The sequence below is a fragment of the Xenopus tropicalis genome, chromosome 2 (genome assembly GCF_000004195.4).
Source record: "Xenopus tropicalis strain Nigerian chromosome 2, UCB_Xtro_10.0, whole genome shotgun sequence".
NCBI classification, from domain to species: Eukaryota; Metazoa; Chordata; class Amphibia; order Anura; family Pipidae; genus Xenopus; species Xenopus tropicalis.
Genome location: NC_030678.2, coordinates 15,453,871 through 15,477,092, shown reverse-complemented (window position 1 = coordinate 15,477,092; position 23,222 = coordinate 15,453,871).

Here is a 23,222-nt window from a genome sequence, read left to right as displayed (position 1 = left end):
TTTTAGCCTTGGGGAATAATGTATCCAACATATAGATACTATAGTAAAGCCTATTCTTAAAGGAACAGTAACACCAAAAAATGAAAGTGTATAAAAGTAACTAAAATATAATGTGCTGCTGCCCTGCACTGGTAAAAGTTGTGTGTTTACTTCAGAAAGACTACTATAATTTATATAAATAAGCTGCTGTGTAGCCATGGAGGCAGCCATTCAAAGGAGAAAAGGCACAGGCACATAGCAGATAACAGATAAAACACTATTGTATTCTACAGAACTTATCTGTTATCTGCTATGTAACCTGTGCCTTTTCTCCTTTTTTCCAGCTTGAATGGCTGCCCCCGGGGCTACACAGCAGCTTATTATATAAATTATAGTAGTGTTACTGTAGCAAACACACCAGTTTTACCAGTGCAGGGCAACAGTGCATTATATTTTTATTACTTTAAAGCTCTTTCATTTTTTGGTGTTACTGTTCCTTTAAAAGGGCCACTAACACCAGATAATAGCATTGCTATTACAATTCACTATAATTAACAATACAACAACAGGGCTTATTCATATCCACCAGTGAAAACTGCAAAGTGCAATTTTGAGCACAATCACAATGTTATTTTCCCCCCAGTATTCCAATGTCATTGTGGTCACAAGGGGGAGATGCACTTGGTGCAATTACACTGCACCTACTGCAACTGTGTCGCATTCTCCAATATTGCATGCCAGTGGCACAGAGCAGAAATATACGGAAGTGCAAGGAGCGCATGGTGGTTTTATATTCAGCTGACTACGTGGAAATTGAGGGGACCGCAACTGCACTTGCAGGGTTAAAGGGGTTGTTTACCTTTGAGTTAACTTTTAGTATGATGTAGAGAGTGATATTATAAGACAATCTGCAATTGGTCTTCATTGTCCTATTGTGCCATCAAATACAGGTCTCATAGCTGGTTACCCCTTGCAAAGTGCTTTGTACCATATTTTACATCGTGCAACATTTACTGAATATGTGGCTTATATACAATTATTTTGAAATACAACCCAGGGTTAAACCCATGTCTTTTTTTTTTTTTTGGAGACTTGGAACCCCCCAAAAACTTTGCATTATGATGTAAGAATTATTTAAACCTTTCTCTCAAACCATTTTTTGGAAATGCAGGGCAGTATTACAATTTTATGTGCCCCTCTGCTGGCCAAATCTACCCCTTGATGCCCAGTGCAGAGGTCACTAGCTGGGGTTGTCACTTTTTTTTACGTTTATACCGGCCTACAGGTTGGGGAAGCAGGTGGGGGCATCACATGGGGCAGGGTAATGGGTGGAAAGGGCAGGGTAATGGGTGGAGTGGGCAGGGTAATGGGTGGAGTGGGCGGGGTAATGGATGGAGTGGGTGGGGTAATGAATGGAGTGGGTGGGGAAATGAGTGGAGTGAGCCGGGTAATGGGTTGAGTGGGCAGGGTAATGGGTGGAGTGGGCAGGGTAATGGGTGGAGTGGGCAGGGTAATGGGTAGAGTGGGCAGGGTAATGGGTAGAGTGGGCAGGGTAATGGGTGGAGTGGGCAGGGTAATGGGTGGAGTGGGCAGGGTAATGGGTAGAGTGGGCAGGGTAATGGGTAGAGTGGGCAGGGTAATGGGTGGAGTGGGCAGGGTAATGGGTAGAGTGGGCAGGGTAAGAGTAAGATGGAGTAAGGGCGGGTAGGTGGAATATAGGGCTAATCCATCAGCAGAGAGGGTCAGGAAAGGAAGGGATTTGTAGGCTATTACAAATTTACTACATTGAAGGTTAATCTCTTATTCCAGCCCTACCTGGTGATTTACTGCCTGGGCCAGTCCAATACCCTACCACTAGCATCTCACTTGTTATAAACACTTTTATTACCCAACAGCAGCACCCAGATTACTTGGCCAGCCTGCTGCCCCTGCCTGGGCCAAGACTATTGCCCTGCCCACTCATCCTGGACATACGGCATCCCCATGTCTTTCAAATTCTATGTTTTCACTTAGGTGGTTTCACCTTTGTACACTAACCTACAAGGAAATGAGCCAAAAAACTCTCCTAATGAACTAAAAATCTGCACTATTTGTATTCTGTAGGATATATAAACAATTCCCTAGTAATGAAACGTCCAATTAGCATAGCTCCTGTCACACTGAAACATTCCTTTGTCATGGGCCCATCATATTTCATAGGAACAAACAGAAGAGTCAGCGCTACACAAAGCCATGAAGTTCAGAAACAAAGTCAAGGGCATTCCTGGGATGCCGGCGCCCCTACACTCACTGTAACTGCCAATACCTGCTCATACCTGCCGCCGGGACCGCAACTGCCAACTTTGTGTAATGGGACAGAGAATATGTACAGGAATGATAGCTTATATAGCAGAACATTTCTGACAGTTACTCAAAATATCTTCAAAGAGTGTTTTTCTATAACCCAACATCACTCCCCATGCCCTGCAGGTATATTGGCATTGTCAGGCCAACATGTCCGCAATGAGCTGAATCACTGGCAAAAAGAATCTACAAGGAGAATTTGTGAGCTTGTATATAACTGACATCACATTGTAATGAATATAAGAGGGTTCATTTATTTCCAGTGGTGTAACTAATGTGCGCTGCCCCCCATCCCCCCCAGGCAGTGTCGGACTGAGATGGCAGGGGCCCACCAGAAAACCCTGGGCCATGGGCCCACTCTCAAAACTTCTCTCCCACTCTTAAAAATTCCTCCTCTCCTCCCTCAAACTCTTTTTTCTCCTAGTCTCCTTTCTCTACATACTATACTCTGTCCATCTATCAAGCTTCCTTGTTCCCATACAGAAATAGGGAATGATCATGAAAGAGGCTAAATAGTTAGAAGCAGGAGGGCCCACTGACACCTGGGCCCCCCCGGGAGTTTTCCTGGTATCCTGGGGGGCCAGTCCGACACTACCCCCAGAAAAAACCTTCTACCTGGCCCCACCAGAGTCCCTCATATCACCCAGGCCCCTCTTTCCCCACCCCATCAGTGCCATCTTAGGGGTCCTTGCCACCTAAGGCAGCCAAGTTGCAGGTAGTAGAGCAGCTGGGGAGTTTATTTGAAACTATAGAAAAAACAGACCCCAGAGCCAGAGCTCAGAGCCCCCCTTTCCCTCCCTGTAACTGCAAGGTCTACTCTCTCTATAGTTACACTAATGCACAAATGCAGTTGTGATCCCTGCAGTTTCCCCACAGTCAGTTGCTCATAAAACCACTTTCATTAGGGTTCCCATCGCACCCAGCGTCAATAGACACTTGCACCTATATAATGCATAATAATATAATATAATATATAATTATTTATATATATATATATTATATATTTATATATAAATTATTATATAAATATATAATATATAATAATAATATAATTACCTATATAACTATGCACAGATATCCCTTGCGTGACAAACACTGAAAATGATGCCAAACAGGCTTTCTCACAGTTTAGTCCGATTGGCTATGAAATGTGTGCGCAGTTGAAGTCATATTGCCAAATAAACTGCAATTGTGTAGGTGTAGCACAATATTTAGCCCTTCTGAACATAATGATATTGGAATTCTGGGGACAAAAATACTATGCTAAAATTGTGCTCACAGCTCCTGCAGGCATACATGTGCCCTATGGTGATTGTAAGACCGAAACCCTTCGCATTGCATCTTGTGTGCTATAAAAATACAATATTTGACCAATAAATTTAATGTTGCCTTTTGTGCCCAAACAAATGTTTACTATCACCATAGGGAACATAAGAAATACTAATTAAACCGGTTTCACAAATAATATGAGATGCACAGTACTTGTGGTACAAAGGGGCCACAGCCGAACCTATGGATTGGGTTTCATTTGTTAAAAAAAATCTGTTCTGAACAGAAAACAATTCATAGAGCGGCTGATGTTCTAAAGATCCATTAAAATACTTTAGATACCGCTATTAAAATACTTTAGATACTGAAATATTCTAGATACAGCCCCTCAGCACCAACATTTTGTTTCAAGATAAAGAAGCTGTTGAAATCTATGGTGCATAGCCACCAATCAGAGGGAGCGTTCCAAACCTACTGCTGTACCATGAATGTCATACGGTACCTTCCCAACAGAAGCAAACCAAGTATATACCCTGTGGCTGATAAAACAATGTGGTAACACCGTCACAACTGGATCTTAAAATAAGTATCTTCAAGATCACTGCCCTTATTATTAAAAATATTTCATATCATGTGATGTTAAAAAAAATTATTATTCCAATTAAAAAATTCCATTTGTATTTTTTTAGTTATTTTACTGTTTGTTCAACAGCATTCCAGTTTGGAGTTTTAGCAGCTATCTGGTTGCTAGGATATAAATTACCATAGGAACCAGGCCGTGGTTTAAATGAGAGACTAGAATATGAATATGAAAGGGCCTGAATAGAAAAATACGTTATTAAAAGCAACAATAACAATTAAAACTGTAGCCTCGCAGAGCAATGATTCTGGGGCTGCCGGGGTCACTGACCCCCTTTGAAAGCTGCAAGGAGTTAGAAGAAGAAGGCAAATAATTCACAAAGGATAAAAAATAAATAATAAAGACCAATTAAAAAGTTGCTTAGAATTGGCCATTCTATGACATACTTAAAGTGAACCACCCCTTTAAATAAGTTCTATTGTGCCATCAAATACAGTTCTCGTAGCTGGTTATCTCAAACTGCTTTGTGCCATATTATACACATATTAAAAAGATTTGTTATTCCAATCAGCCTTTGCAAAGTCCTATCAATATCTGATCCTAGCATACTTTTTCCCTTGGTAGAATGCCAAACGAGTCGATCTTTGCCAGATTTGGAAAACCATGTACAAGGCCAAATTTAGCTGATCCAATTATTGGTCCAAGGGCCTGTGCCTATTGGATCAGCTTCAGACTGGGGTGTCTAGGGTCTACTGGGGTTGTCAGCTCAGGGGCCCCCACAGCCTCTTGAGCTGGCACATCAACCCACTGCCCCCCGATGTAGCTTATACTTCATCATTGTGGCAGTGACTGGGGGGGGGTGCCAATAGTTTCTGGGTCGGTGGGGCCCATGATTTCTAGTGTCCCATTGGCCCAGTCCAACCCTGTCAGATGTGGATCTCATCAACACCCTGATGCAGTTCTTTTCCAACAAGATTTCAAACCTGCCTGATTGATCCAGTCTGTTTGTAGGTATATGTTAACTCACATAGCATATATCTGATTTCAGTCGGACAGGGAACTGAAAGCTGACCATACACAGACCAGTATAGGCAGAAGATATCAGTACAGGGATAGGGCCTGTTATCCAGAATGTTTGGGATCTGAGGGTTTCCAGATAATGGGTCTTTTCATTATATGGAATAGAAATATATGGCTTTATGCAGCTTAGCTTAACAAGTACAAGGTACTGTTTTATTATTAAGGCACAATTTGCTTACAGCGGTGTAAATGGCTTCTCTGCACATCACAGGGATGAAATGAGTGAGATTTTGTACTTGTGCTAATACAATGCCATTACTATTCTTCCTCCCACATCCTGTTACATAATGACAATAGTGCGTTATATAAGCAATCCTGAAAATTGCAGATTTCTTTCTTGTAGGTAAAAAAAAATCATATTTATAGATCCCGGGTTTAATCTCTTATTCAAAGCAGGAGCTTTAACTTGAAAGACCTAAAATAAAACCTAACCAATTGGCACTAAACAAACATACAGCCTGGCCCATTCATTCCCTCACCCCCGTAATCCATTGAGACCGTGTGGGACGCTCGGCCATCAATTACCCTATAATTAGAATCACTTCAATCCTAATCCTTTTCTGTACTGCTAATGTATATGTTGTATAATGTATTTGTTGTTGTATAGTATCTAAATTATGTCATTGGACCAATGGAATAAAAATGAATCCATTTCTAGTGGAATAACTAGCCCTTATGTATCTTTCTCTCCCTATCATATCCCAATAATTAGGCAGGGAGGAAGGCTGGGGCATTGGGGCATAAAGCTGACACATGGGTAAGGAAGGCCAATGGCATCAAATAAAGCAATGGCATGGAGGGACATTTAGAATGGGATAGAATGATACACCGGGACATGATATCTTGGTGATTTAGAACATTTGGGAGCAACCTCTTTTCAGGATATCTATGCACAGAATTTCTGAGCTTCTTCTCTATGGAACCCAACTTACTAAAGCATGCCCTAGCTAGACTGGCTACTGTAAGTAGGGCAGTCTGGGAAAAAAATGTCAGCCCTGAAAATAGGGTTCTGAAAATAAATTTTCCCCCCCAAGGTTTATAATCAATTTTAAAGGGGAAGTAAACCCATTTTATACAACTGCATCAACAAAACTTCCAATAGGGTCCCCTAGACACCCATACCCGGTCCTGAAAGTTGCATAACAGGGTTGGCGGACACAATATTTGCCTTAAGCAAAAAAAGGGAAAGTAATCACCCTAATTTTAAATTTGGGCAGGGCTGCAATGAAGGTGAGACCACAAAATTCATACAGACAAAGACAAGAGCCCCTCTGCACTCCCCCATTACCAATATATATAGGGCAAATCGGGGATTGTTCATCCATATATTGTATAGATTGTAAGCTCTACGGGGCAGGGACCTCCATCCTCTTGTGTCTTTGACTCTTATCTTATTACAATTGTATTTTATTTATTTGTATTTATTGTTATACTTTGTATTTATTATTATCTTAATAACCCCATTTGTATTAATGTATCCTACTGTACAGCGCTGCGTATATAAGTAGCACTTTATAAATAAAGATATACATACATACATACATATATTGCAATATATACAAGCTGTCCAACTGTGTCCCAGTCATCCCTGGCCTGGCCTGTCCTACACTCACTCACCCCCGGTCTGGCCTGTCCTACACTCACTCACCCCCGGTCTGGCCTGTCCTACACTCACTCACCCCCGGTCTGGCCTGTCCTACACTCACTCACCCCCAGTCTGGCCAGTCCTACACTCACTCACCCCCAGTCTGGCCTGTCCTACACTCACTCACCCCCAGTCTGGCCTGTCCTACACTCACTCACCCCCGGTCTGGCCAGTCCTACACTCACTCACCCCCGGTCTGGCCTGTCCTACACTCACTCACCCCCGGTCTGGCCTGTCCTACACTCACTCACCCCCGGTCTGGCCTGTCCTACACTCACTCACCCCCGGTCTGGCCTGTCCTACACTCACTCACCCCCAGTCTGGCCAGTCCTACACTCACTCACCCCCAGTCTGGCCTGTCCTACACTCACTCACCCCCAGTCTGGCCTGTCCTACACTCACTCACCCCCGGTCTGGCCAGTCCTACACTCACTCACCCCCGGTCTGGCCTGTCCTACACTCACTCACCCCCAGTCTGGCCAGTCCTACACTCACTCACCCCCGGTCTGGCCTGTCCTACACTCACTCACCCCCGGTCTGGCCAGTCCTACACTCACTCACCCCCGGTCTGGCCAGTCCTACACTCACTCACCCCCAGTCTGGCCAGTCCTACACTCACTCACCCCCGGTCTAGCCTGTCCTACACTCACTCACCCCCGGTCTGGCCTGTCCTACACTCACTCACCCCCGGTCTGGCCTGTCCTACACTCACTCACCCCAAGTCTGGCCAGTCCTACACTCACTCACCCCTGGTCTGGCCAGTCCTACACTCACTCACCCCCGGTCTGGCCAGTCCTACACTCACTCACCCCCGGTCTGGCCTGTCCTACACTCACTCACCCCCGGTCTGGCCTGTCCTACACTCACTCACCCCCGGTCTGGCCAGTCCTACACTCACTCACCCCCGGTCTGGCCTGTCCTATACTCACTCACCCCCAGTCTGGCCTGTCCTACACTCACTCACCCCCGGTCTGGCCTGTCCTACACTCACTCACCCCCGGTCTGGCCAGTCCTACACTCACTCACCCCCGGTCTGGCCTGTCCTACACTCACTCACCCCAAGTCTGGCCAGTCCTACACTCACTCACCCCTGGTCTGGCCAGTCCTACACTCACTCACCCCCGGTCTGGCCTGTCCTACACTCACTCACCCCCGGTCTGGCCTGTCCTACACTCACTCACCCCCGGTCTGGCCAGTCCTACACTCACTCACCCCCGGTCTGGCCTGTCCTATACTCACTCACCCCCGGTCTGGCCAGTCCTACACTCACTCACCCCCGGTCTGGCCTGTCCTATACTCACTCACCCCCGGTCTGGCCAGTCCTACACTCACTCAGCCCCGGTCTGGCCAGTCCTACACTCACTCACTCCCGGTCTGGCCAGTCCTACACTCACTCACCCCCGGTCTGGCCAGTCCTACACTCACTCACTCCCGGTCTGGCCTGTCCTACACTCACTCACCCCCGGTCTGGCCAGTCCTACACTCACTCACCCCCGGTCTGGCCAGTCCTACACTCACTCACCCCCGGTCTGGCCTGTCCTACACTCACTCACCCCCGGTCTGGCCTGTCCTACACTCACTCACCCCCGGTCTGGCCTGTCCTACACTCACTCACTCCCGGTCTGGCCAGTCCTACACTCACTCACCCCCGGTCTGGCCTGTCCTACACTCACTCACCCCCGGTCTGGCCTGTCCTACACTCACTCACCCCTGGTCTGGCCTGTCCTACACTCACTCACCCCCAGTCTGGCCAGTCCTACACTCACTTTTATCTGATTCATTAAGAATTCTACTGCTTTATTATACATTTTTCACAAAGACTACATTTTACTTGCAACTTGATTTAAAGGGTTAAAACAATCCCATCTCTTCTTGCTACAGGGGCACAATGATGTTTTGGCAAAAGTGATGTGGTTCTAAAGGGGCCTGGTGTCCAGCTAAAAAAAATCTGCAGGGAGGTTTAGTTCCCCTTTACTGCTGTTCCTTCCCCCATTGCTTGCCAAGCCATGCTCTCAACTAGCCATCTCCCAGATGATGCCAGGGAGGAACAGATACCAGCAGCACTGCTAAATCTCATGTATATGCCCTTTTATTGGTGTCACTGTCTTATATGGAATTGTCTGCCAGCCAGGGGCAAGCCTTGAGTGGCGCCAATGTTACGGACCCCCCAGGTTTGACTTCTGTTCTCTGGAACTAAATACAACGAGGATAAAGGGCAACAATGCCTTCCTTTTATTTGATATAAATATTAAGACGTGATTATGTACTTCTTGGTATCCCAAATTTCTATGAATGTGTTATTGATTTCTCTTCATCTTCCCTGGGCTTTCACTGATCACTGTCTTGTTATACATCTTTCATTTACTCCCGTAGCCCTCCTGTAGTGTTTTCTCCCTACCATTATGGCAGTTGTCAGGAAGTATGGACTTCATTGGCCGTTGCTTGGACAGGTAGAAAGCAATCTGAATCAAATAGTAGAGAGACTATATAAATTTTTAGTTTGGAAATATGCATTCTAGTGGGCTCATTATTTAACATCTCAAGCCTTTATTCTTTTCTATTGAATGCCAGTAATGAAGGTGAAGAGAGACTGAAAGGCTCCCTATGAGTCCTGATTGATTATTCACATAGAGAATAAAAGAGAAACAGAGCCGGGGCTAACAAAGGCCAAGAATAAAAATACCCCCCATACAGTGGCAGAAATAGCCCAAGAGCGTGACAGGCCACTGGCTCTGAATTACACAGCGTTCTGCGCTACATGGGCAGCCCCAGGGTCCCCTAAATAGAGCCACGTGGGGCCATTTATTTATTGTTACTCTGAATAACAGGACACAGTAGGTGGAAGGGCTTGTGGGAAAACATGGCACTGTCTACTTTACTTGCAGAGCCGTATATTAGGAATAATATGAAACCTTTAGGCACACTGATCACAGCATCCGCAGAATATTTTACAAGGGGGGCAAAGTCATGTACCTAAGTTAGGGATGCCAACTTTTTAACGCGGTAGCCCACCTGTCGCTGCTATACTCACTGCAATTGTGGTGCAAGCCTTCCGTAGGACTGGCAGGTCCTTATCCTCAATCGAACTGTTTCTGTAACGGAGCCGCACACACAAACATATGCAGTCGGGGAGCTTACCCCACTTATTATGACCACCTTGATCAACGTTTCGGGGGGGATACACCCTCCCTTCGTCAGGATCCCCATGATGTCAGGCCCCGCCTCCCCGGAGTTCCTGGGCAGGAACCCTAGTTTGGAATAGAACTTGTTTTCTGGCTGTTACCTACTGACTATTCATAATTGTAATTAATTAAATGTTTCATATGAATCTCTGTATGTGTATTTTTGGGATATATTGTTTTATTTTTTTTTACATTTTTACAGACATTTTTAATGTCCCAATCACCCAGATGTACCCTGCCCATTGCTCTGCGCTTGTATTGTTATTATTTACAATTATTGCTCGGTAAACACAAACAAATGAAGCGATTTGAACGGCAGGAAGCCTCTCACTTTCCAGCTTAAAAGAGCCCCTTGCCGCTTACTCTGGTACAATATGTCTCCTGATGCCGAGCAGATTCTGTTTTGTCTGCCTGAATGCTAATAAAGGATGATGAATGATTTGATTAAACTCCACCTGAACTAACGGAAGGGAGTGAGTCACCCACGGAATTAACCATGTCGCTGCTGGTATATATATATGGTACATATAGCAGCCTGCTTATTGGTTAGCACTTCTCCAATCAGCATTGGGCAAGCAGGTAAAATCAGGTGATACCTTACGGAAAGGTGGCAGCTGCAATAATAATAGTGAAAAGAGATAGCAGTGGGCAGTGGTTATTATTATTATTAACATTTATTTATAAAGCGCCAACATATCCCGCAGCGCTGTACAATAAGTGGGTTTCATACATTGGGCATACAGAGTAACATATAAAGCAATCAATAACCGATACAAGAGATGAGGTTCCCAAATGCAGGGGCTGCCACCCCAGGGGGGATATTGGCCTGAATGCCAGTTAGGATGATAATTAAATGGGTTGTGTATCTTTAAATTAACCTTTAGTTTGATGTAGAGAGTGCTATTCTGAAACAATTTGCAATTGGTCTTCATTTTTTATTATTGGCAGTTTTTTAAATTATTTTACTTTTTGTTCTCCAGTTCTTCAGCAGTTATCTGGTTGCTAGGGTCCAATTTACTTTGGTAACCAGGTAGTCATTTGAGAGAGCGACTGATATATGAATAGTAGAGGGGCTGAACAGAGAGATAAGTAATATAAATCATTCAAAAACTATAAAAGATAAAAAGACTAATTGAAAAGTGGCTTAAAATTAGCCATTCTATAACATACAAAGGAACAGTTCAGTATAAAAATAAAACTGGGTAAAATAGACAGGCTGCGCAAAATAAAAAATGTTTTCAATATAGTTACTTGGGCAAAAATGTCATCTATAAAGGCTGGAGTAAGAAGATGTCTAACATAATAGCCTCCTCTACAGCTCCCTAAGCTGTTAGCAGTCAGTAACCAATCAGTGACTTGAGGGCGGGCCATAAGGGACATAACTGTCAGTTAGTTTGCATTTGAATCTGACCTGTGTGCTCACAAACTAACTGACAGTTATGTCCCATGTGGCCCCCCTAAAGTAACTGACTGACAAAGAGGTTAGAGAACTGAAAGCAGTAAGTAGAATTCTGGCTATTATGTTAGACATCTGCCCACTCCAGCTTTTATAGATGACATTTTTGCCTAACTAACTATATTGAAAACATTTTTTATTTTGCACAATCTATCCATTTTACCCAGTTTCATTTTTACATTGAACTGTTGCTTTAAAAGTTAACTTAAAGATCAACCACCCCTTCAAAAGGATTCCTATTTGTATCAGACATTCAGCAATGAATCCAAGAATATCTAGGACAACAAATAAGTTTTCATCCCAAATTTCACCTTAACTGACCCTCACGCAGATGATGACGTTGACCTTGAATGTTATTTGCAGCCAACTAATTCCCATTTCCCCAATGACGGCTGCACAGACATCTTGGCTTTCACCAAAAAATTCATAATGTCTTTCCTTCAGGCTTCTATCTCAAAATCCCCATAGCCCCTGTCTTTATGGAATATCCCCAAGCTGAGCCATCATCATCCCTGTAACTCATGATAACTATGCCATAACAAGGCACCATGGTTTCTGGCCAATTTAGATCAGTGATCCCCAACCAGTGGCTCGGGGGGAACATGTTGCTCCCCAACCCCTTGGATGTTGCTCTCAGTGCCCCCAAACCAGGGAGTTATTTTTGAATTCCTGGTTTTGGAGGCATAAAGATCATGAGTACTGCCAAACAGAGCCTCTTGTATTCTGCCGGTTCACATAGGAGCTACCAAATAGCCAACCATAGTCCTTATTTGGCACCCCTATGCCTGCATTGCTCCCCAACTCTTTGAACTCACATTTGAATGTGGCTCAAGTTTGGAGACTCCAGTATTAGACAGAATATTGAGCAACATGCAGTAGGGTCAAAAGAACAAACCAGGGCAAAACATTATTTGCACCTTAAAGGAGCAGTTTAGTGTAAAAATGAAACTGCGCAAAATAAAAAATGTTTTCAATATAGTTAGTTGGGCACAAATGTAATCTATAAAGGCTGGAGTGGGCAGATGTCTTACATAATAGCCAGAACACTACTTCCTCCTTTACAGCTCTCTAAGCTGTTAGCAGTCAGTAGCCAATCAGTGACTTGTGGGGGGCCACATGGGACATAACTGTCAGTTAGTTTGCATTTGAATCTGACCTGCGTGCTCACAAACTAACTGAATGGTAATGTCCCATGTGCCCCCCCCCCCTAAAGTCACTGACTGAGGTTCAAGGTCGGACTGGGCCGCCGAGACACCGGGAAAAATCCCGGTGGGCCCCAGCAGCCGAGACCTGACCCTTGCGGCACCCCCAAACGCTCGACCGCTCCTGCCCCGACGCGTTAAATTTTTGCCCTTGGGGAAGGATGTCGGTGGGGGGGGCCTTGCGAGGGGGGTTAGGGGGACCCCTGGGGGGGGAGGCTATGGGTGCGGGCTATGGGCTGACCCTGAAGAGGTTAGAGAGCTGAAAGCAGGAAGTAGTGTTCTGGCTATTATGTTAGACATCTGCTCACTACAGCCTTTATAGATGACATTTTTGCCCAACTAACTATATTGCAAATATGTTTTATTTTGCATAAGGGGCAAGTGGGGGGCAGCAGGTAAGGGTGCCATTGGATGCCCCCCTAGCTGGCACATCTGAATAGCCCAAATGTGTGCCAGATGCAGAATGGCTGTGTCTGTGGGCAGGCAGTAAGTAGAGCTCAGCTTTGCACTCACATCACTCTGGCACAGCCGGCACCACAATCCCACAGGGCATGTACCATATTTATAAATGTCCCTTAACATCATAGCGTGTTAAATACTGAATTAGCTTAGAAACCTGCATCTAAGTTCTTGCTCGAATGAACCTCGTGGGCACCCTTTATGCAAGCATTTCCGATATCTTGGTACCTTTTTTTGTGCCCAGAAATAAATGCACATTTGTTTGAAAGGGAATTTTGGTCTCAGCTGCTCTGGATTGATTTTCTGCGCTTGATAAACAGGCGGCTTATTCTTCGGGGTTCTGTTCAGAGGAACGCAGCTGTTGGTGGAACAAAATGAGAATTCAGATTCCAAGAAGAAAAAAAAGAAATAGCAAATGCCGCTGGAAACTGTTTTGTGTTATTATTTTACGTCCCAACTATGCATTTCATTGATTTGGGATGGGGGGGCATAACTCTGTCACTACAGGAAGGATATAATTGATCTGAGCATTCCAAAATAGCCAAAACCTCACATCCAGTTCCAAAAAATAATTTACTTATGAACCCATGGCTATTGTGGCCTCATGTAGTACAGTATGGGACCCATTATCTATAATGCTCAGGACCTGGGGTTTTCCGGATAAGGGATCTTTCTGTAATTTGGAGCTCCATAAATTAAGTCTACTAAAAGATTATTCAAACAGTAATTAAACCCAATAGGATTGTTTTGCCTCCAATAAGGATTAATTATATCTTAGTTGGGATCAAGTACAGGTACTGTTTTATTATTACAGAGAAAAGGGAATCATTTAACCATTAAATAAACCCAATAGGGCTGTTCTGCCCCAATAAGGGGTAATTATATCTTAGTTGGGATCAAGTACAGGTACTGTTTTATTATTACAGAGAAAAGGGAATCATTTAACCATTAAATAAACCCAATAGGGCTGTTCTGCCCCCAATAAGGGGTAATTATATCTTAGTTGGGATCAAGTACAGGTATTATTTTATTATTACAGAGAAAAAGAAAATCATTTTTAAAAATTAGAATTATTAGCTTATAATGGAGTCTATGGGAGATGGCCTTCCCGTAATTCGGAACTTTCTGGATATTGGGTTTCTGGATAATGGATCCCATACCTGTAAAAGCAAGCAAAGTATTAGGCACGGCAATGGGCCCAAATTTGCAACCATAAAACCCCACACAAAAACAGGATTTATCTCCATTTTTATCAACTCACACCTATAAATGTTACCACATTCTCGTTCATATTCAGTTGGTTTATTTGTGTCACTGTACCTTTAAAAGAAAAACATTAAGAACATTTTCTCTTCCCTGTTACAAAACACATGTATTTGTGTCATTAGCTGCCAGTTTTGCACAGGATTCTATTTATTTTCTTTGGGTGACCTCTGTGACAAGCTAGTTTATGGCATGTACATTGAGCCAGTATGTAGCCTCCTTGACTCCCAGAACACCATATTGGACAGCCATGATAGTGTCATTACATTATTTGAATGTCTAATTCAAAGTCACTCTTTACCAGCACCCCAAACCAGGCTGCCTTCAGAAATGGGCTCGATACAGACACATACCCACTAATTACTTATAAGCCCCACCCCTTTGGTGGCTTTCTGGTTCTCCCAATTGGGACTGAGACAAGACTCTTGTCCTCCCTGATTGGGGACTCCTGTCCCCCCTGATGGGGACCCTGCCCCCGACTGTGGCCTAATCCTCCCCAGAGATCTGATTTGGGGCCCAGCCTAAAAAACATTTAGGTTGTGCTTTGATGAGCCAATTATTTCTTCTAAAAACTCCCAAACGCCCCAGTCAGTTAGGGTAACATTTGGCACACTTAGCTATAGCCAAAGACATTATTAGCACTAAGGGTGAATTGGTAATAAAGTAGTGTTTTCATGAATCTGAAATCTTGTTGGGAGCTATGGGAGGACCTGAAAAATGTTGCACTTCAGGGGGATTGAACCCAGAAAGTCAGATGGAAAAATGCAGCAACACCTGCCTGTTGTCAGAAATATACATAATTGGCTCCAGCCCGGGAGAGCCACAAATGGAAGCCTGAGACAGCTTGTCTTCATCTCATTTCATGGGTCAGGGTTGACAGCTGAGGGCGTCTGTTTGTGTTTCTCATGCCATGTATTCTAAGTGGCACATAGTGCAGACCAAGCGGCTGGGGGGGGGGGGGTGTGCAGGGTGGGGGCCTGTACCTTGTAAGCCAAAACTACTTGGGACGGCTCTGATCCTAACTTTATCCTGTGGCCCAGGATAAACACTCGTAGTGCCATAAAACTTTCCCTCTCCATAGGCTGCTGTAGAGACACACTTTCAACACCATCAGTAACCTGTAACATTTATCCTTATAAATGGAGCCTAGTCACATCATCTTTTATAATTAGTGCTCAGTGATATCAATTGTGTCACATGACTGAAACTTGTGTATATATAAACATTAACAGTCACCATATAAACCTATATGAACAAAGCTTCAGGCATGGAACTCTGCAGCGACTGCTAATATTCTCATATTTGGTACATTATGTTATAATACACAGAATTCAGTTAGTCATCACTAGATGGCAATTAGAATTGATTGATATTACTAAACACTGTATATAAAGATTTACACTGAAGACTGACCATATGAAGGCACGAGGCCGAAGGTCAAGTGTTTTTAAACAGGTAATGGAATGCCAAGGTGGTTTCTTATTTCATACTTTAGATTGGGGGTAACGTTATTTTTTATTATATACAGGTTTAAGGTAGTCATGTGACACAAATTTCATCACTGAACACCGATTATAGAAAATGTATGACTTGTGTATTATATATTGAATAATGTACCCCTATTGTAAATTATAAGGATATAAGAAGTGTTACTATGATGTACTGAGTAATTACAGTATAATGATATAAAGGCATAAGGCTGAAGGCCGACTGCTTTTATACAGGTCATGAAACTCCAAGGTGACTTCTAAAATCCTCATATTTTACAACAGGGGGTACATTATTTGTTAAAATTCACAAGTTTCAGTGAGTCACGTGACACAAATTACATCAGTAAGCACTGACTATAACTGATGACATTATTAAGGATTTATAAGGATATAATTTACAGGCTATTCATTGTTTATTATAAGCCCCTTTATAAAGTTATATGACTGACATATAAAATCCTTATATGTTACAGTATGTATTGCAGAATACAGGCACAGACCTAAAATACAATGAAAATATAGTTTCCCCCTGGATTCTGGAGGAATCAGAGTGTGACCACTGGGCATCAACATTTATTTTTCCTTCTGAACTCGGCTTAGATAGTATTTTTCTCGTTTTTCTATTCTGAGTTATATACGTTTTGTTGCACTTAGTTCTTATGGCTGAGGTACCACTGGGCCATGTAACTGGGTACGTAGCTCTTCTGCTGATTTCATTGTTTTTTTTTTCCTGTCATTTAATGATTCCCAGAAGAACCCCCCTGTAGGTTTGGAAACAGCTGTGAAATGGCAATTGCTGTCGGACAAGTCAGTTGAAATAACACAGAGCCCTTAGCAAGCGCCACGGTGGGACCCCAGAACAGCTGCATAAGTAAATAGGGCTGCATTCTGCTGAGTGCCTCAATCTGCTCCGTGCCTACGTCAGCTTCTGTGCTCCCAAACACACACATAGGCTGTATATATACACTGTATACATCCTAAAGGAAAATGTTAGTCTATTTTTATTTATATATTTTCTATATTTACTTGTTCCCCTTGTCTGTCCTATTACTGTACTGTGAAAAATGGGCAGCGCTAAGTACAAAATAATGTACACATACTACGTATTATTTGTCAGTGTGGGTTTTATTTTTGTTACCCTTTCTGTGCTGCTGGGTTTGACACAATCCAACGTGTCAGGCATTTCATGGTTCCCCAGAGATTAACTTGTAACCTGAAGATATGAAGGCGAAAGGAAGCGCAAATGCAGCCACCATTCATTTACAACCACAAGTGCAGTGAGCAAAGTGCAGTTTCAAGCGCACTTACTGTGTTTCTTTTTCCTGCAGTGCAGAGCAATTGTGCTGAAAGTTTTTTTTGCCCCATTGGCATCATGTCTGGTGTTGGACATGAGAGAGACATGTTTGCGTGATTCTTTAGTTGTAAGTGTGCTGCACCTATTGACAGAGAGCGATTTGGGAACTGTGGCGCTGGTCAGGAAGTTATGCATTTTGGTAGAAATAATATAAACGCAAACTATCTACTAAATGGTAGTTTGTTGGGGGGATCCTTAATGGAGAAGGATCTAGGGGTTTGTGTTGATAACAAGTTGTCTAATTCCAGGCAGTGTCATTCTGTGGCTACTAAAGCAAATAAAGTGCTGTCTTGTATAAATAGGGCATTGACTCAAGGGATGAGAACATAATTTTGCCCCTTTATAGGTCCCTGGTAAGGCCTCACCTTGAGTATGGGGGGCAGTTTTGGGCTCCAGTCCTTAAGAAGGATATTAATGAGCTGGAGAGAGTGCAGAGACTGCAACTAAACTGGTTAAGGGGATGGAATGGTTAAACTATGAGGTTAGACTGTCAGGGTTGGGGTTGTTTTCTCTGGAAAAGAGGCGCTTGCAAGGGGACATGATTACTCTGTACAAGTACATTAGAGGGGATTATAGGCAGATGGGGGGGGGGGGGTCTTTTTTCCCATAAAAACAATCAGCGCACCAGAGGCCCCCCCTTTAGATTAGAGGAACGGAGCTTCCATTTGAAGCAGCGTAGGGGGTTCCTCATGGTGAGGGCAGTGAGGTTGGGGAATGCCCTTCCTAGTGATGGGGTAATGGCAGATTCTGTTAATGCCTATAAGAGGGGCCTGGATGAGTTCTTGATCAATCAGAATATCCAAGGCTATTGTGATACTAATATCTACAGTTAGAATTAATGTTTGTATATATAGTTTATGAATGTGAGTGTGACAGTAGTTCCAGGGATCCCTTGTGTCAATAGGAGCAACAGCAGGGAGCACAACTATATGGAGGAGCAAGGAGCACATTTTGGCACAGGTACCTTTAATGAATGGGGTTTTACACACAGCTATGGGGAAATTTGCACAAATACAACTGTATTTACCGCTGTAAATGACCCCTACTTGTGTCCAAATACACTTCAGTATACCATTGCATCCTCTTCAGCTGACTTTGCACCTATTGACGCTGTGGAACCCTAGAGATATAGGCATTACAGGTGGCAGCAATTCCAAGGTTACCACAGCCGGTTGCATGTGATATAAATATTCCAGTTTGGTTTAACATTATATAAACTATCTCCTAGATAAGTATTCTTTCTGGGGGTATAGGTTTCCTTTAAGATGGATGTAAACTGACAGATAGCCCTGCAGTTTGTTTTCCCAGTTTGTGCAGCTTGTTCAGTTTGCAAAGCATTTGTAAAGGCAGTTAAATCAACAAGTGGTATGGGGCCACATTTGTGTGCAGACTGGAATTACGGTCAAAATGTACCGTCCATGCATCTCCTGTTGCTTGTGGTCAGGAAAGATTTTGATTGGTCTGATGATCTTCAGTATAGACCATACGCTTGGTATACAATTCCCAAATCAGTCTGTGCACGGGGCGCTGTATATTTTGTTTTACATATGGACCCAAACAGATGTGCTCTGCAGATGAAGTTGACATCTGGCTCTGCCTTGATAGAAACACTGTATGGATAGTGAGTAAACACTACTTAGTGAACAATATGTTGCACGTGACACGACCGGGACTCTAAGCAGGCTTTGCACTAAACAAATGTTCTGCCTGTGACAGGAATAATAAATGGTTGATTATCTATGGGTACATGAATGTGACATTGCAGTAATTGTGACTGATTGGTGCATTCCTCTGGGCCTTTGTCATATTGCACTTGAAATATGACTAATGTCTGCTTGACAGACTATACAGAGCATGTGTGTGTACTAATCCATACAAACAGATACATTAGGAGGCTTCATCTGTCATGCACTTCATCTGTGGCGTCAGCCGTACAGAGGCTGAAGGACTCTTATTTGCAGTGAAATAAATATCCATGTAAATACATGAGACGCCCCTCAAGTTCCCAGCTCTCGGCTGGACAGATTCAGAGGGCCACATTCTGGCGGCAGGGAATTGCAAAGGAATCATATGATTGCATGGAATAATTTCAATGGAAATAGTCATCCAGGATAAAGCTCCAGCTGGTGTGCTAGAGCAAAAAATGGAAAAAATTAAGCTTTTGAGTAGGCTTGGGGGTCTAAAAAATCTTTTAAAGGTACACTTGGTACTACATTTACACAACAATGGTTTAGAGAGAACATCCAGCGTATCCAGTTTCCCCAGTCACATGAATGAACCTTCTCTGCTGCAGCCCAGGAAGCTCACCCACCACAAGGCATAATGTATTGGGGCAGCAAAAAGAGTTAGATACATGAAGAAATGTCCTATACAGTCCATAGTCCTGAGCAGGCCCTGACTGGCAATCTGTGAATTCTGGCAAATGCCAGAGGGGCTGCTGTAAGATGCCATAGACCAGGGGTCCCCAACCTTTCTTACTCGTGAGCCACAGTCAAAGGTAAAAAAGCACCATAAAAGTTCATGGAGGAGCCAAATAAGGGCTGTGATTGGCTATTAGGCAGTCTTTATGCACACTATCAGCTTAAGGTCCCCATACATGGGCCGATTGTAGCTGCCGATCGGATTATCGGCCCATGTAGGGGCAGAAACGACGGCCATACCCGACCGATATCTGGCCTGAATTAGCCTACATGTTCCCCAATATCGCCCACCCATAGGTGGGGCTATCGGGTGGCTATCGGGTGAAATCTTCACCTGTATGGGGACCTTTACAGGAGGATTTATTTGGTAGTAAATCTTGTTTTTATTCAACCAAAACTTGCCCCCAAGTCAGGAATTCAAAAATAACTCCCTGGTTTGGGGGCACTGAGAGCAACACCCAAGGGGTTGGGGAGCAACATGTTGCCCCCGAGTCACTGGTTGGGGATCACTGCCATAGACAGTCACTATCTATAGAGCTACTGGGGGGAATATTTGGGCCTCTGTGCATTGGAAATGTACAACAAATGCAACATATTTTGGTCACTTATGTTTTCATGTATTTTTAAATGCAAGCCATAGGAATGAATGGGAGCACGTGAATGTTGAGACCAGCTATAAGATCAAAAGTAAAGCAGTAAAAGATTTAGCTCATTTGTTTAGGATAACTCTTTTATAGGGTTGTTAGCAAATGATTAGAAGCAACACATCATGTACATATTTGCCCATGGGTGTCAGTTACCATAACCATAAAGGGCCACACCTGTTGCGTTCCTTATCTCTAGTGTACACTGCTGAAATTAGATTTTTTTTCCATGTAGATATCTAGACCAAATAGAAAGACTTATAGGAATTTCTACACCTTGACAGAGACCTTTACTAACCCTGATAAGCCCTGTACTTCAGTGCAAGGCTTTGGGGATATTATAGGAGTGCCGTTGTGACACAGCAATGTGGTGGCATTGGCATTTACTACTTACAATATGTTGGAGGACAAAATGTAGTGCAACAGGTTTCCTACACAGCATTGTAATGTAGCCTTTAAAGAGATCTTTAAAGAGATATCGACACCAGAAATGAAAACTTTTTACATCTATTATAACATTGTCTTTGCATGCTGTTTATAATCTTGCCATACAAGTATATGTCTGATGCTTTTACATCTGATCCCCCATGTTCCTCTATGAGGGGGTGGCCATATTTGTGCAGTAGGAGGCTGTTAGCATTAGAAGCCATAACTGACAGGCTGGGAAGGGACAGTCAAGTTGGGAAAACAGTCAAGTTTAGGAACTTCACGTAACAATTACTTACACAAGCATCCCTATCAGTGAGAAATGATCAACATGTCCCATAGGCAACTTTAATGTACATTTTGAAGAGTAGTTTTTTTAGCATCAGTATCACTTTAACTATCACCAGCATTAGAGCAAGCAGTAACAGCAAGGGGTGTAGTTGTCTTCACTTTGGCCATACACTTTAATACCTACGGGTGGGCGATATCGGGTGAATTTAGGCTAATTCGGTCGTTCGGCCCTGGGGCCAAACGATCGAATTAGAACGCTGGAATAGGCACAGTTGGTTCAGGGACTGCGTCAACGAGCCGATGTGGTCCCCGATCCGACTAAATTTTTTAACCTGCCCGATCGATATCTGGCCAATTTCAGGCCAGATATAGGTCGGGCAGGCCCGTCATGCAGGCCCCTACACGGGCCGATAAGCTGCGAATCGATCTAAGTGACTGATATTGGCAGCTAGAATCGGCCCGTTTATGGGGACCTTTATGGGAGCTCTATGCACACTGTGACGGTTGGGTCTGAGCAACAACTAAAATATTAGTGTACATACAATCTCTGTGTACTCAACAGTCTGTTGTGTGCCCAGTGTCGGACTGAGATGCCAGGGGCCCACCAGAAAACCTTGGACCATAGGCCCACTTTCTAAACTATTAATCCTCCTTCAACCTCTCCTCCCTCAACATCTTTATTATCCATGACTCTATTCTCTATCCTTCCATCTCATTTTCTCATACAGAAATAGGGAATAACCATGCAATTGGCCAAATTGTTAGAAGCAAGAGGGCCCACTGACACCTGGGCCCACCGGGAGTTTTTCTGGTATCCTGGGGGGCCAGTCCGACACTGCGCATGCACTGGTTCCATACCTACGTTTGAGCACGGCACAACTGCCCATTAGAATACAGAAGCTCACATGGTTTAGAGCCGAAGTCTCATTTTTAACCAGTGCCTTTAGTTAGCATTTAGTTGGGTTCATGTGTGTTGAGGGAATGTATTACTTTCCTTTATTAGTTAGTAATTCAGTGTGGGTTCTGTAGCTCTGCGGTGTGCATGGAATTAAACAGGCTCTATTTATAACTTCTTTGTTTGCTTTTCTTTTCATCCATTTGTACAAAATCAATCACAAATAGACACATAGGTTCTGTTTTATAGTAATGACTGAATATGACAGCTAGGGATGCACCAAATCCACTATTTTTGGGTTCAGCCGAACTCCGAATCCTTTGTAAAAGATTGGGCCGAATACTGAACTCAATAGTTCTCCAAATGTCAGCCAACTACATCCAGAGGTTTCTCAGCCAAGCAATAGGGTCTTAAAAATATACACCAGGCCCCTCCTCTATCATGTTCCAACCATGTTTGTCAGTGTAATCGGGCACCTTTATATGATTGCAGTGGTGTTGATAAAATTTAACTAATCAGTAAATGCCCCCTTTTTTTAATAATTGCTAATCACAACGGAACTCCCTTTAAAGGGACAGTCTAAAATCCATATTTTCCTTTTTTGCCATTATAAAGCAATTATAAAGTTCACTGAACTGACTTCCCCCTTCCTTTATAAACAGGGCAATTTGCTCAGATCTCTCTACCCAGAACAAATAAATCTCTCCCTTTTCTAAGCAGCAGCCTTTGAGCAGCTCCTTTCCAGGGGCTTCTTAGCAGACTGGTAATTAGTTTTATCAGCTCCTTTGCAGATCTTTGGGACCAGAAGTGACAAAAAGTGCTAAAGTGAAACTGGTTTCATATACTTGTTTAGTGCCAGAAATAACAGAAACCATAGATATTTCTTAATTAAACCAATAGGCAAACAAGCATTATTCATTGAGCTCATGTTGAGAAGAGATATATACTGTCCCTTGAAGAACAGTGCTTTTAATGTGTATAAGAACTGGCAACACCATAATTGTTTGCTAGGATAGTTAGTTACCTGGTATGTGACCAGTGTCGGACTGGGCCGCCGAGACACCGGGAAAAATCTCGGTGGGCCCTGGTGGCCCAGACCCGACCCTTGTCGGCGATCCCCCTGCCTGACCGCTCCTCCCCTGACACATTAAATTTATGCGCTCGGGGGAGGATGTCGGGTGGGGGGCCCTGCGCGGGGGGGGTGTTAGGGGACGCAGCTGGCGGGGGGGCACCTGCAGGGACCC